Here is a 16,182-nt window from a genome sequence, read left to right on the forward strand (position 1 = left end):
AGATCAGCTGAAACACTCAGTTTATTTAAATCCAGGTTGAAGACTCACCTATTCTCAGCTGCATTTGAATAAAGCACCAAATCCACACTTTTAAGCTTAAATTTCAAAACTTACATTTAACTACTGATTTTATCTACTGTTCTGATTTTATCTGTTTTGATTTTATATACTGTTGTTTGTTTGTTTGTTAATTAGTTAGTTAGTTTATTTGCTTGTTTTAATCAATTTTAAATCATGCTTTTTATTTGTTTTTGTTTCTAATGTCTCTGTAAAGCACTTTGAATCACCTTGTTGTTGAATTGTGCTATACAAATAAACTTGCCTTGCCTTGCCTTTAATATAGAGTGTGTGATCAGTATGTAGTTTTAGTTTGCATTATACTTCTGACTTAAAAGAGTGTGAAAATCATTAGATCTATTGGATTGACCTGTATTACTTGACACTGTTGAATGTGTTACACTGTTTCTTGACATGTCATACTGCTGAATCATGAAGAGAATGTTGTGTGCAGAGGACCTTGTGCCGATAATAGAAGAGACAGACCACATTCCATACCCCCACCTTACAGAGAGCAGAAAGACAAGGAGCCGAGGTCATAACTTAGGCGCCGTAAGAGAGAAAGAATGTGAATGTTTAGGCTTTTACGACTAGGTGGGGGCCGCTAGAAGCTATAAGAGGCTGTCACCACTTTGAGACTTGCTGTGACCCTCTGCAGGCAGGTCTCCCCATCATGATGGTTCTTATGCTCTTAAGTGTTGAATTATATGGAAATAAATGATTGTTGATTGAGCATTTATACACCGAGTACTGTCCTTCCTTCAGCCCAAAGATTCAAAGAATTGGGAGATTTTCAACACCTTTGACCTTTTCTTTAGGTGCACAGAGGAGTCTGTGGAAACATCCAGAACTGAGGCAGTGCTACAGATGTCTTCAAATAAAGTTTTGTATTTAACCTGTTATTGTGCAGCATACAGCCCACACAAAGTTAACGAGTGGCATTGACATGTAAACAGTAAACAGTACTCCATGTAATCAGAATCAGAATACTTTATTGATCCCTGGGGGAAATTATTTTTTGTTACAGTGCTCCATTTTAAACCAACATTAAGACAAGACAGACAATACGCTAACTAAGAATAGTACAATATATACATATATATTCATACATACATACATAAGTCACTCATAAATAAATAGTTGGAAAAGAAACATGTGTAGCTGTAGCAGCAAACAGTGTGTTAAGTGGATGCGTTGTACAGGGAGATGGCCACAGGCAGGAATGATTTCCTGTGTCGTTCAGTGGTGCTTTTCGGTAATCTCAGTCTCTCACTGAACGAGCTCCTGTGACTGACCAACATGTCATGGAGTGGGTGGGAGGTGTTATCCAACATTGTCTTTATCTTGGACAGCATCCGCCTCTCCGACACCACCTTGAGGGAGTCCAGCTCCATCCCCACAACATTGCTGGCCTTACGGATCAGTTTATTAAGTCTGTTGGCATCTGCGACCCTCAGCCTGCTCCCCCAGCATGCAACAGCATAGAGGATCGCACTGGCCACCACAGACTCATAGAAAATCCTCAGCATTTTCTGGCAGATGTTGAAGGACCTCAGTCGCCTCAAAAAATAGAGACGACTCTGGCCCTTCCTGTAAAGTGCTGTGGTGTTTTTAGCCCAGTCCAGTTTATTGTCAATGTGTACTCCAAGGTATTTATAGTCCTCCACAATGTCAACACTGACCCCCTGGATTGAAACAGGGGTCAAGTGTTTCCTGGTCTTCCTGAAGTCCACGATCAGTTCCTTGGTCTTTGCCACGTTGAGCTGCAGATGATTCTGCTCACACCACGTGACAAAGGAGTCGACCACAGCCCGGTACTCTGTCTCATCATCCCTGCTGATGCATCCAACCACCGCAGAGTCATCAGAAAACTTCTGAAGATGGAGGTCTCTGTGCAGTGGCTGAAGTCTGTGGTGTAGAGGGTGAAGAGGAAGGGGGAGAGGACAGTCCCCTGTGGCTGGATGGCAGTAGCGTGACTCCCCAGTCAGCCTTTGACCAGTCCAGTGTTTCTGTTTCAGTCATTTAAACATTGTGATATCCAGATAAGTGAAATACCCTCCACAGAACAGCAGCATGACTACATGATCTCCCTAATCCGGCGATACAGGAACAGCCGACTGTCTCCACTACTCCACTTTCTCTTAGCATTAGCCATGCTAAGTGTTTAGCCTGATTAGCGTTCTGGCTCGGCTCTACAGGTGCTTTAAGAAAAATAAAGTCATCTTGTTTGTTGAGCAGTACTTTATCAATGTTGTTGCTGTGCAGGTAATTATACGCCTCGGTGCTCTTATAATTACACAATTCCTCGCCAACAACGCCTTCGGAAAATACAAGTCATTAATAATGTGGATGTAGCTAACATCGGGCCATAGTTTAAAGTCATCTACCGTGAGAAGTGACGAGCGAGGCACTGCTACTGAACTGTTAAGATTTTTAAAACATCTCTACTGTCTATACACCTTTAATGTGTTGCCATTTACACCAGGTAAAAACACCTGATTCATTCCAGTTTCTCTGCTTTCACTTTGATTCATGTCAACACGAAGCCTGAACGTCTGTGATGAACACACTATCAGCATCACTGACATATTTCATCATTTAAAAACACTTCCTGTCACTGTGGTGGTTACAGTGACATCATGCAGTTTGTGCTTTGACCTCCAGAGGGCGACAAATCAGCACAGACAGAGAGCTCCATTCAAACTTTGCTGCCATCAGGAATAATTCTTCAAATATAATCATCAGTGTTTGAGCAGTTATGATATCAGGGACAATCTAGACATGTGTGACAATACTGGACATGTCACATGACACACCTCAAACATCATGTGATCCACTCTCAGTCTGCACTTTCAGTCATGACTTCAACAGGTTGAAATGAGCTTTGAAGAAACATTCAGTGAAATAAATCTTTCATGGATTCATGTGAGCAGCAGATGAACTTTACAAAGAATCAGTGGATTCATCTTCTGTTTTAGATCAACTTTGATCACTTCGAGCCATCTTAAGTCCGTTTGTTCTTCTCACTCACTAACGTCTCATATGATTTCAGATCCCTGCTGTTCCCCAGCTGCCCTGTAGGTGGCCTCAGTGTGTCTCACACCATTTACAGATGATTACAGGTCGTTTACAGTTCAAACAGGTCCAACATAAGAAATATGTAGAAAATATCCTGGCTATAGCACTTTGGGTCAAAGTGCAGATGTTCCAGATGTTCTGAGTCTGTCTGTGTTTCATGTTAACATGTAGATGTTGGACCAAAGTGAAGCTTTTTGATGTGACTGCAGGAATGTGAAGTGTAACTCTGAGCTGTAGGAAATGAAACTAAACGGACTTTTTCTCCTTTATTTATAGGAAAGTGTAGGAGAGCAACAGATGAACAAGCGTTACTGTAACAGGAAACATCAGAGGACCTTTATGTTCATCATCATCACTGTTTCCTTGTTCTGTCACAAACACACAACACTTCCTGCTCTCTCTCTGATGGATCTGATTGGCTGTTTCATTCACAGGAGGTCAGGGCGTCACACAAACAGCTTTAACTGCACAACGACACACTTTAAATCATCTGCAGACAAACCTGTGTGTTTGATTTATGAAGAAATAATAAAGACGTGTGTACAGCTGTCCATGAAGCAGCTTCTCACACAAACTCTGACACTTCAGCCACTTTAATTCCTGCAAAGCTGCGTAACAAAGAGCTGTGACTGCTATGAGCTGCTGATGATGACTGCATGAAGCTCTCAGCTGAAGCTTCTTTCATTTATTTTAATGTTAATGTCGCCCTTTTAAACAAAATAATATTTTCCAGTTACAGAAATCATAAAGTCCAAACTAAAGTGCTACTGTTGCTATATGCATTTTATATAAATCATGGATGATGGTCCTGACATGAAGGAAGAGAAAGTTACAGGTTGCATCCTTTGACTTTGTCTCCGTGCCTTTGGGCGATTTTCAGAAGGACAGATGTTTCTGTTCAATTCTTAAATCAATTTTTTCAAACACAAACACTATTTTAAAGCTTCTAGAGAGTAAAATATTCATGATAATTATAATAACAATAATAAAAACAAAAGCTCTCAGATCCATCAAACCAAGCAGCAGAAAGAACAATAACTGAAGAGAAAACTTTAACCTTGTAGACTTCATTATGTTCCAGCTGCTCTACAGACGCTGTGACCTCGAACTTAAGCAGGTCGTAAAGTATGTGCAGCTCAATAACTTCATAATCAGACCCTGTGGTATTTAGGCAGCAGAACAACTAAGAATAACAACTACAAATAATGTTTTTAGGTTTCTGTTGTACTGCAAGGTTCTGTACAGGAGAACCAAACCAAGAGCAAATATTACGTCTCATTTACACCTGAGCACGAAGAGCCATCAACATTTAGCAAATTGAATCATCTTTGTTTAGATGCAAGAAGAATCATATAGAAATGAAAAAGTAGAAATAGAAATCCAGAGCAAAGATATCCTCTAATTCAGCGTAGCACATGTGCAGCTGCTGCGATTCACGTAAGCATTCGGCTCGTCGCTGTTGCAGATTTTTCTCTCGCTGTTCTGGCTCACAGCGCTGCAAACACAAAGATAAATATCCCCAAAGCTGTGAAAGGGAGCTAATTAGTAAGAGTATTGTTACTCTCCGCAGGAGTAGTCCAGCAGTAGAAATCAGTCCAATAACAAGGTGTGTAACATCTAGCAGGGTGACAGAAAAACCCAGGGTAACTTCTAAGGACCTCAACGTCTCTCTCACATTGTGTTTTTAAACATGCTTCCATTTGTCACTTCAGTCTTTACTCTGAAATACAGGAAGAGAAATCATGGCTGAAACAATTTCTCATGAAACCAGGGGTGTGGTCCAACAGTCAGTTTGGTGAGGAAGGTTCCTAACTGAGAGAAGTGACCCAGAAGTATCTGTGTAGCAGCCACAATGAATCCAGATCATGAGCTTTATTAACTGATCAAAGTCTCTTCTTTCATCTTCTGTATCATTCAGTTTGCATTGGTAATGCCCATTATTGTAATGCTTTTTTAAGACCAGCAAAACTTTATTTCACTTTGGGTTAGCTGGGATAAGTGATGGATGGAGGGAATTTTACTTCAGCCACAGAAATCCTAAACAGGAAGGAGGAGCAGAGTTACAGTGGATCACTATCCAGCAGGGAAACAAGGTTTATTTCAATTTCTTGGCCATGAGTGAGATTTACTGAGTGGGCAAATTAGGGAGACGACACCATCAGATCCCGAGCCCTCCATGTGTTAATCAAGAGACGGCTGCTGTGCTACATCCATAAATAATGAATAAATTAGGAGCTAAAGCTGAAAGGACAGTTTATTTGTACCATCTTCACGTGAACACATTCAAGAACATCACAGATGAAGAAACATTAAAAACTTCCACACTACATAAAGCAAGAAAAATAGTTTTTCTTTCAGGTGGTTTCAGAAAAACAGAAACATCAAACATCTCCAAGACTCTCTTTGAAAGAACTAAAAACCTTTGTTCTCATGGTCCAATCATGAGTGAACTCCCCGATGAAGCCTTGTGTGCTAAAACATGTCAGAGTTTTAAAGGTTAAACATGAGTTTCCAAAACGTTTTGCTGGAGAACAATGAACTATTTGACTGAGTTTCAATCATTTACAGACGAGCAAAACCAGGACAGAGAAAAAAGGACAAAACTGACTCAGTAAAACAACAGAAAAGAAGATCCCATGTAGATCTGTATTATGTAGAAGTTCAGCCCAGCAACCAGTTCAGTTCAACACAAGTTTAAATGATTCTATCTGAACTCTGTGGAGCCTGATCTCAAGCTTTTTGAGTCTGACACAGAAACCAGAGGATCTTTCTGTGTCTTCAGATTCACTGTGATCCAGTGATGGGAGTGATTTCAGCCCTGAGTGATCGCGCTGATGTTTGCACAGAGCAGACAATGAGGTGAATGTTTGGGCACATTGGTAACAGTGAAACAGTTTATTAGTAACGTGGGATCGTTTGTGTGCAGAGTATGATCTGAGATTCCTGAAGCTCTTGTCACACTGGTCACAGCTGTAGTTTCCTTCCATGTGTGCACGTTCATGAATGTTACGATTACCTGACTGTGAGAAGCTTCTCTCACAGTGTCTGCACTTGTGTGGTTTCTCTCCTGTGTGGACTCCTTTGTGTGTTTTAAGCTTCCATGCAGTGGTGAAGGATGACCCACACTGATCACAGAGGTGCTTTTTAACCCCACTGTGAATCAGTTCATGTTGTTTTAAATCACTTGGTGTGGTGAAGCTTCTCCCACATTCTTTGCAGTATTTCAGTTTGTCTCCAGTGTGTCTACGTTGATGTCTTTTTAGGGTCTTTTGCCGACTGAAAGTTTTTCCACAGAGGTCACAATGAAAGTCTTTCCCACCACCACAGTGATGACAGGGTTGAGAACTGGATCCATCTGTGTCGCTCTGCTTCTAAACAAAGACACAAAGACAGTGTAAGTCAGTCCTTCAACATTTGTATCCTGAACGTCGCCTGAAATAAAGAGCATCTCTGCAGACGTCCAACTACATTTGACTGTTTCAGTTAACACACTCAGTTTACTGGGCTGCAATAACTACAATACTACCACCATAATACTACAGTAATACTAAAATCATAACTGAAAGGAAAATCTGAATAATCACTCAGAGCTGCTTTTCCAGGCAGTAGAATTGCTAACATGCTAACACAGTTTAATGAGCAGAGTTGTTCCAAACAGTCAGGCTAAAATGACAAGATAACAATATAAATACATACCTCACAGTAGCTGCACTTGTAGAGTCTCTTTCTGGTGTGGATCTGTTGGTGTCGTCTCAGGTGACGTGGAGATTTAAAAGTCTTCTCACACAGGTCACATTGATAAGGCCTCTCCTCAGTGTGGGTAAACATGTGTCGTTGTAAGTGTGCGTCTGTTGTAAAGTATTTGCCACACTGTTCACAGCAGTACACATCATGTCTGGTGTGAATGCGTAGGTGTGTATTTCGGTTCCCTCTCTGGCTGAAAGTTTTTCCACAGATGTCACAGCTGTATGCCTTAATTCCAGAGTGGGTAACTAGATGCTTCTGTAAGTGGCTACTGTGAGTAAAAGCTCTGCCACACTGATCACAGCTGTATGGCTTAATTCCAGAGTGGGTAACTAGATGACTCTGTAAGTGGCTACTGTGAGTAAAAGCTCTGCCACACTGATCACAGCTGTACGCTTTAACTCCACTGTGGATGAGTTGGTGTTTTTTTAGGTAACCCTTTAAGGAAAAAGACTTTCCACACAAGTCACAGCTGAACGGTCTCTCTCCAGTGTGGATGACCTGATGCTGTTTTAGTGAAGCCTTCTCAGTAAAACCCATCCCACACTCATCACAGCTGTATGCCTTAATTCCAGAGTGGGTAACTAGATGCCTCTGTAAGTTGCTACTGTGAGTAAAAGCTCTGCCACACAAGTCACAGCTGAACGGTCTCTCTCCAGTGTGGATGACCTGATGCCGTTTTAGTTTAGCCCTCACAGTAAAACCCTTCCCACACTCGTCACAGGTGTGTGTTTTCTCTCCCTTTCTTCTGTGAGGTTTGTCGGCCTCCTGAGAGCGCTGACTTCTGGCTCCATGTTGGTCCTGCAGTGACAGAGATACAAACAGAGGCAGTGAGTGAAATGCAGTCGTGGAACAAACTCAACCTTCAAACTCCATTAACACTAGTTTTAAACCTGAAGGTGGAGCGTGGCACCAAACACCTTAAAGGTCTCTTATCCCCACCTGCTGGTAGTTCTAACACATTACATCCAACCTGCTGTTAAAGATAATTCATGACTGTTCAAACACTAAAATCATGCGCACACACACACACACACACACACACACACACACACACACACACACACATTATTTTATAATTTAGATTATTTTGTTGTTTCCTATTACATATTTCTATAATTTGTATAGATTTATACAGAATTATTCAGTGATAATAAATCCTATGTTTGTTTATTCTAAAGGAACCCCGTTAGCTTCCACAACAGATGTTGCTCGTCTTCCGTCAAATACTCACATAAAATATTACACAATAAAGTGGATTCAAGATATCCACATAATTTCACTCTTACATCCACAGTGAGGTTTCACAATTGTTCAAATATAAGCAATCAATAATAATAATATCAATAACATTGAGGCACATTACACAAATTTCAAAAACAAATCATGTCTTACAATATTTACAACAACTAAAAGCTCTGTAAATCGGCTTTTAAGTGTTCATTGAAGTTTTGAATAATTCTCTAATTTTTTAAGGCAACTTATTCCACTTAAAAGTTGCTCTAAATGTAACAGTTTTACAAAACGTTACTTTTAACTCGAGCATTTACTAAATTGCAGCTTGTTGAAAACTGTGTAATATGATGATGTATTTCATCTGGATACTGCAGCTGAGCAGAATAAATGTGGTGTGTTTAACAGAATTGCTTTCTTTAGAACTACAAGTAAGCCATAGAATATTTTAGCCTGTACAGGAAGCCAAGAAAGGTTATTATGCATTTTATCAATATTAGTATAGTATGAACATCTTCACACTAATCTGGACGCCTTATTCTGGACTAACTGAAGTCTGTTAAGATCTGTCTTATTAGCTGCTGACCAAATGATTGAACAATACTCCAGATGAGACATTACTAGTGCATTAATGACATCTTTCATAATGAAGAAGTGATACACAAAGAGCATTTCATAGCCATAGCTATGCCTTGTCGGCAGAGTTATGTGACATTAGTGATGTTTGTACTTTCAGCGTTAACTTGGTTTTAAAGCCTTTAAAATATACGCCGTTCAATAGTCGACCTTAATCTGACAGAGAATGTGATGATTTTGTGGATAATTAAAGTCAGTCATATATCCACAAACACAACAAGCTGAAAGTCAGTGATGCTGCTCGGTTTGCAGTCCTGAACATCACGGCACAAGCAGGATTCACTGCACTGTTAATGTTAGCTGTGTTATATTGCTGCCTCTGTTCGGTGGTGTCGAGCCAAACGCACTTTAACGTGTGTTTGAACGAGCTGACGGTTCACTCGTTAAGCTGAAAGAAAGATGCTTTAATCACAGCAGTCACACATGTGTCCACTGCACCATCTGGAACTCTTCTTGTTTACACTCGTAATAACACAAACACTAAATCCTGCTTCTCTGCTGCTGTTGTGTAGCAGTGTGTACACCTGAGACTGTCACCTGTCTGTCTGTCCTGCACTCTCTCTCTGTTTCTTTCTCTCTGATTGTGGAATAAAAGTATGAACATGTGTTTATAAGTTACACTTGTGTTTGAATCCTGCAGCTTATCACACATTTGATTTCCATGTGTGACGACTGCAAGTGTCCAGAGTGAGGACAGACTGAGGGACCCACTGCTGCACATCATCTGTGAGGCTTTGCAGCCCTGATGATCCACCAGGACAAACTCAGCAGTGTGTGAGGAAGAGGAGGAGGAAGAGCCAGCAGCACAGAAATGAAGCCCAACAATCATGTTTCACAGTCCTGTGGTCTCAGCCTCAGATACTCATCAAATCACACAGAGCTCATGTAGAAACAAATGAACTAAATATGTTCTCCTTCATTTCTGTCAAACAAAGCTGTATGAAACGTTTCCAGCTGTTAGTATCATGGTTGCTAGGCAACCTGGGCAGCGCGACGGAGGCTAGACGTCCCATTTCACGAGCCTACGAGCCTCGCACTTCGGCCTTAGCGGTCTTTGAGTACGCGGCCCTTGAGGACTTTAAAGCTGCAGAACCTGAATCGGGATACAGCCATGATGATCTCCAGCCTCGTGCTCGCCAACATTCTCACCTGAGTTAAGAAGACGATCACTGAAATGGTCTCAGCAGGTCCTTTGATGACAGCAATGAAATGCAGTGGTAAGGCTTTTTGGGGATTAAGTTCGTTTTCATGGCAAAGAAGGACGATGCAGTTCATCTGATCACTCCTCATAACATTCTGGAGTGCAGGCAAAATGCTATTATAAAAACTTAAGCAGCAACTTCTCCAGGTTCCAATATTTATGCAATTCTCAAACCTTTTGGCCACGACTGTATAACCTCTTCTGAAGTTTAGTGGATATTATACATGGTTATGCTCAGGATGTGTCGGCCAGTTTCCACTGGAAACGCCTTTTGGTTAAACTGTCAGCGAGGAATTTGCATTTGCACTGTTACATTTTTATATAACTTTAATGCACATAAACAACAGCTGCTTGTTTCAGTGAAAATACATTGATGGCTTTTTAATAAAGTTGTGCAGCTGTAAAGTATTTTGTCTGGTGTCAATTCTATCGTCAGCTACATCGTTATGGCAAATGTTCAAATGTATATGGTGATAAATATCTTTGGTCATATGGTCCTGCTCTGTCTGTCACCTTCTGTGTTGAGCTCATTGTTTCCTCTGTAGTGGCTGAGCTGAGTCCAAGTAGCTGAAAATGTTCCTCTGCTGCTCCGTCAGACTCTCCTCCTCCTGCTGATCAGCTGGGACACAAAACAGATCTTTGTTAGGCTCCACACTGCACTGAAGAGTCAAAGTGTCTCATATGTTCATCTGACAAGTAAAAGAACACATTTTTGTTTCCCGAGGTGGGCAACTTGTTGGAAACAAACACAAAAGGTTTGAGCACTGATACCTGCCATTGCTGGCATTGAAAGATGCAACGCCAGCAATGTGGATTGTCAAGACTCAAACCAATCATCAAGCAAAGACAACAGGGATCATTTGTTTCTGTTTATTTAGCATTCACAGCATTTGTAGTTGCCTTCTGTGCAGGGGAAGTCCACGCACACTGTGTGGTACCGCCATCCGCAGAAGGTGCATTCAACCTCTGTAAGAGAAACGAGATTGTCTGAGACTGAAATGATATTCACTAAAGAAGTGGTGATTTGTAAAACTTCACATTTTGATCCGGGACGTACTCTGCATGAAAACAAGCGCTCACTCTTCCTGCTCAACAAATGACAAGGGCGGAGCCTAATACCACGTGATACAGAAGCTGTGCCATGTGATGCTAAAATTAGCAGGGAAACAACAACGGAGAGCACGTCAGGGATGACGAGAAAGTGACAGGAGAAAATCCGTCCCGGTCAACCACCCAAACATCAATAACGGGAACCTTATACAGCGCTTCCCTATACACGTCAAACTCCCGCAGGCACAAAGACATTACGGAGGCTATCACTTATCACCTGACCAAAGATATGGCTCCATCAACACTGTGCAAAACGAGGGATTTAGGAAAACGATCAACACCCTAGACAAACGCTACACAGTGCCGTCCCGCAACTATTTTTCTATTGTTGCACTACCTGCTCTGTACACGCAGCGTCGAGCAACGGTGGAGACGGAATTTCAAGCAGGACAACATTTTGCTGCAACAACAAAACGTGAGACATTTGTTGTTTTATGTTTATTTATTGTTATGAGAGAATCATGATCTCAATTCTAAGCCAAAAAATCGTGATTCTCATTTTATGCAAAATCGTGCAGCCCTAACATTAACACAAAACTATTGTTTCACCAGAGAAACACACATGAAGAGAGAGAGAGAGACAATAACAGCTACCAAACAGTCGTCATAATTCGTCACACAATGAGAAAAGGACAAATCAACAAGTAACAATGACTAATTAATATTAAAATCTGTAACATAATGTATTGTTTGGAGTTTAGTCTGATTGGTTCAGGATGAGCTGCCATTATCCAATCACACGTCTGCTTACCTGCATCTTTTCTCTTTTTTCTAACCTGAGCACCTGATGGCTTTGAACTTTTGTTGTCCATCTTCCATTGGTTTGAATTTTGCGCTCCAGTACAAACACAAATCCCCCAACCCGAGGATCAGCACAATTAACCTAACAGACCTACACCTTAGTTCACAGATTCACTTTGTCTAAGGTTGATTTCTGGGATTTCACACAACCCAGGATTCAGATCGTGAATCCATGATGGGCTTGGATTTACATCATTATAAATGAAATGTGCTCTACTTGGAAGCAGCCGGCCCCGCCCCTTTTGACGGGTTGTGTGAGACTTTAAATCATCAAACTGTAAATTATAAATTTAAATTGTTATTGATCCTTTACCCCGAGTCCTAAAGTGTAGATTTATTTTCTTACTCTTCTTATATATATTGTTTGTTTACTTGCACCGCTGTAACTGCAGCCTCATCGTCTCGTCTCTCTATATGCTGGACTGTCTGTAGCGGAGATGACAATAAAGTTTACTTTGACTTCAGCAGCGCGCAGGCGCACCAAGGGCTCTCGCGCTCACTTTGTAGAATGTAGAAAAAACATGGGTGCAGATTATAAGTCTGTATCATAATATCTGTTTGTTGTTTTTATTTTGTTTTGCGAGTTGGTTATTAGATGCCGCTCCAGCCAGCCAGAGACTCCCCGCCGCCCCGCCCTCTCCTCCCTGTGCCGCCAGCAGCAGGCGCACCTCGCAAACGGAGGGCGCCCTTACTCCCAGCAAATGGCTGATAGAAAACCGATCGGTGCCTACGAATTTCCCAATATGCGCTGGCATGACGTCGGGGAAGCATGGGTACGACCGATTATTTTATTTTTTTCTTGCCCGTGATGCCCCCCCCCCCACCACGATGCATTCTATTGGTTTGCACACTTACACACACCCAGCTGTGGTTTCCTGTTTTGCTGGACTCTGGAGAGCCCCGCCTTTAACGCTCTTCTCTCACAGAGAGCAACAGAAAACTTGGAAAAACTCCAGATTGACTGAACTCAGTTCAAAGTTACCTTGACACCTTTAGATGTGAGACGTAGTGATGGTCCGCTTGAAGCTGACGCTCCGGTGCGTGTGTCAGAAAGATCAACGCGCTGCTTCAGAAGCACCGTGTCGAGGCTTGATTCGTTTGGCCAGAGTCACGTGATCAGTGACGTCTGAAGCTTCGTTTAGAACGTACCTTTTTTTAAATCGAACTTTATTGCTCACAGCACAGTTATTGATATAGCAGTAAAAGAGTCAGTTAGGTCAGACTAGAAAGACAAAACTGCAAAAATGCGTTCAAGATTAAATTTAGAAAAGCCACATATAAAATTTCGCCCAACAACTAAAATTAGACTGGAGTGATCAGAACCATGTTATTACAATAGCATATCTGCAACACTAGAGCTCAATGCAAGATTAGTTTTAAGTCGTTTTGTTATACTGAGCCGAAGACCAGCACCAACGGTTGTAGTCGGCCAAGCTATCACTTACATGTGCTACAGTCAGTCTCAGCAGAGGGAAAGGGGAATGAAAAGCCAGCAGAAATGTTCATGTCCAGGCTCTCCACAGAAGAATTAATCCTTAGAAGACGAAACCAACAACAAATAACAAATCCACACAGTCCATTCGCGTCGCGGAGTCAGCTTCTCTCTTTTTCTTTCTCCCAAGCGGAGCAGCGGCACACCACGGTATCCAGAAATTAGTCGGGTCCCACCTGAGCTGAGGCTGCGGCCATGGCTGGAGAAAACGTCCGAGCGTCCGCAAAACTGGGGGGATTTCCGAGACAGTTCACGTGCTAGAAGAGAAGAATCCTCGGCGGGATGCAAAAATCGTCTGAAGTCCAAGGGGAAAAAGTTCAGGCGCCAGTTGTAACGTGCAGTGGAGATGAAGCCAGCCGCGGAGGTGTGCAGGTGGATAGCGAATGAGCAACAGCTTCTGACTTTCCAAAAAGTACTCATTTATTTACAATATCAAAAATAAAAGTGCTACCTCTACCACACATTACTAAAGAGCACACTAGTCCGCGTACACACGGGAGCATCCATTACAGGAGGAGTGCGAAGAAGAACAAAAAGGGGGTGACACCAGTCGTGAGACAGGAGGCGCCGCCATGTGGTGATACACTGCATTACAATAGCAACTGTTACAATATAAATATTGTTCTGAGAGGCTTTTTGTTGGTTGAGTCTGAAATTGATTGTATGTACAATTCATATCCTTATAAAACGGCAGAAATATGGTGTTTTATTAATAAACTTACATTTATGGATATAAAATAGCTAAAAGTATTAACAAATTTTTTATAATAAAACATTTATCATTCTTCCTGGGGAACTTAAAGAAAAAGAATAAAACATTTTCCATCGTAAAGAAAACTCCCTTAAAATATGGACAATAACAAAACTGCTAAATTCTTCCAGAATCTCTGTGTAGAGCAGGGCTGCCCAATCCCAGTCCTCGAGAGCTACTATCCTGCAGCTTTTAGATGCATCCCTACTCCAACACAGCTGAATCAAATGAATGGCTTGTTATCAGGCCTTTGCCAAACACGATGGCATGCTGAAGAGGTAATCAAACCATTTGATTCAGCTGTGTTGGAGTAGGGATGCATCTAAAAGCTGCAGGACGGTAGCTCTCGAGGACCGGGATTGGGCACCCCTGGTGTAGAGGAACCAAAAGAGATGTGCCACAGTTTCTGGATGATCCCCACAGAAAGTTCAATTAGTATTTATGTCTCTTTTAAATGTTACCATATAGTGACTGGCTGGGTCACATTTATGAAGAATTTTATATGAGATTTCCTTCACCTTGTTCACAATTAGATATTTATGGGATCATCCAGACTGTCTTCCAGGTGATATCTGGAACATGTCGGTTCCAGTAAGATATTCTATATATGGGAGAGACATGATATCTTCTTGGAATAAACTACGTATTCTCTTATTGCTGTTACCAAGTTCCTGTGAAAAGCAGATTTTTCCCACTGCTGACTCAGCTGGATCAGGGAGAGTGACTGAGGCAGACATTGAGCTGTCAGTGTTTTTATATAACATTAAAGTCCCTGAGGGTATGGCACCAAGCACCATTGAGAATTCCCCAACACTGTTTGACAAGTTTGATGAGCATCTTGACTTTTGGTCTTTGGATGTTAACAGTCCTGGATATGTGACTTCTTGTTTAACAGAAATGTTACAGAGAGCATTTGCAGTGCAGCCTTTAATTGCTAGTAATTCACATTTTTTTAGATTTCGACATAAAGCAGATGCCTCAGAGAAATCACTAATAACACTAAGGGCTGGACGGATTTGATTTGCATTCTTCAAGAAGAGTGTGGTGTCATCAGCTAGCTGGCTGATGATGAGCTCCTTATCAGCTGTGCTGATTCCTTGTATAACAGGTCAAATCTCGGGGTGGAGTCTTAATCATTTTAATTGAGCTATTGCCATTCGTGTACAAGGTTTTGATAGCTTTACAGAAAAATGCCAAATTTTTCCAAAGAGTGGAAAATAAATTGATGTTCAATTGTATCAAAAGCCTTTTAAAAATCCAGGAAGAGAATGAAGCTATAGTCAGATACCAAATCAGAGTAATCAAGTAGATCTAAAACCAGTCTCATGTTCTTAGAAAGGTGTCTGTTTCTCATAAAGCCTGATTGTGTCTCATCCATAATTGTGTCCAAGAACTCTTTCATTCTGTTAGCAAGTACTAAAGCCATAATCTCATAGTCATCATTGAGCAGACAGATGGGTCTCCAATTATCAATAAGAAGTAAGTCTTTGTTTGGCTTTGGAATAAGTGTTATGAGACCCTGAGTAAGAGTAGGAGGGAGGATGTTATTCTCTACACTTCCTATGAAAAGCTGCAGTAAGAACGGAGCCAGGAGATTAGAAAATGATTCATAAAACTCTGCAGTTAAACCATCTGTGCCGGGAGATTTGTTGGCCTTAAGTGCAGAAATAGGATTACAAACGTCCTCCACAGTCAGAGGGCTGTCACAGTGACTTCTATCTTCCACAACAATAGATTTTAGGTTTTTAATATTATTGAGAAACAGCGTTGAGACATATATATATATATATATTCTACTTTTCTAAATGATTGACTATTTCAATGGAGAACCTAAATGACACGGACCCGTGTTTGTTATTACATATCTCTATTTTGAATGTGACAAGTCTATCATTGCCTGTTATTCATAGGTATTAACAGAGTTTTTGGCCTTTTTTTCCTCTATAACAGTTAATTGACTCTTTACAGTGGCCTGCTATGGTTAATAATAACATGTTCAGTCATGAGTGAAATCAAAGCTTTTCTTCACTTTAGCATTTAACATTCCCAACAATATAATGTGATACCTTAATTAAAACA

General features: G+C 41.2%; 2 protein-coding genes and 1 long non-coding RNA gene across 3 annotated transcripts in view; 2 read left to right on the forward strand and 1 right to left on the reverse strand.

The window, feature by feature from the left end:
* LOC146679721 (protein NLRC3-like) overlaps window positions 1-16,182 on the forward strand; it is a 128,149-nt gene that overhangs the window by 39,754 nt on the left and 72,213 nt on the right. The gene's annotated exons all lie outside the window — the stretch shown is intronic.
* LOC146679722 (uncharacterized) overlaps window positions 1-16,182 on the forward strand; it is a 193,503-nt gene that overhangs the window by 39,736 nt on the left and 137,585 nt on the right. The window lies entirely within an intron of this gene.
* On the reverse strand, window positions 6,417-7,054 carry LOC146679724 (uncharacterized). Its single transcript, XR_014918504.1, has 2 exons — window positions 6,832-7,054; window positions 6,417-6,506 (listed from the first exon to the last, which is right to left on the reverse strand). It is a non-coding gene; the product is annotated as an uncharacterized LOC146679724 (long non-coding RNA).

This window comes from Copadichromis virginalis, unplaced genomic scaffold (assembly GCF_057382275.1).
Source record: "Copadichromis virginalis isolate Kocher_CV1m ecotype Utaka unplaced genomic scaffold, C_Virginalis_male_GT1.1 unmapped_scaffold_1, whole genome shotgun sequence".
Classification (NCBI taxonomy): domain Eukaryota; kingdom Metazoa; phylum Chordata; class Actinopteri; order Cichliformes; family Cichlidae; genus Copadichromis; species Copadichromis virginalis.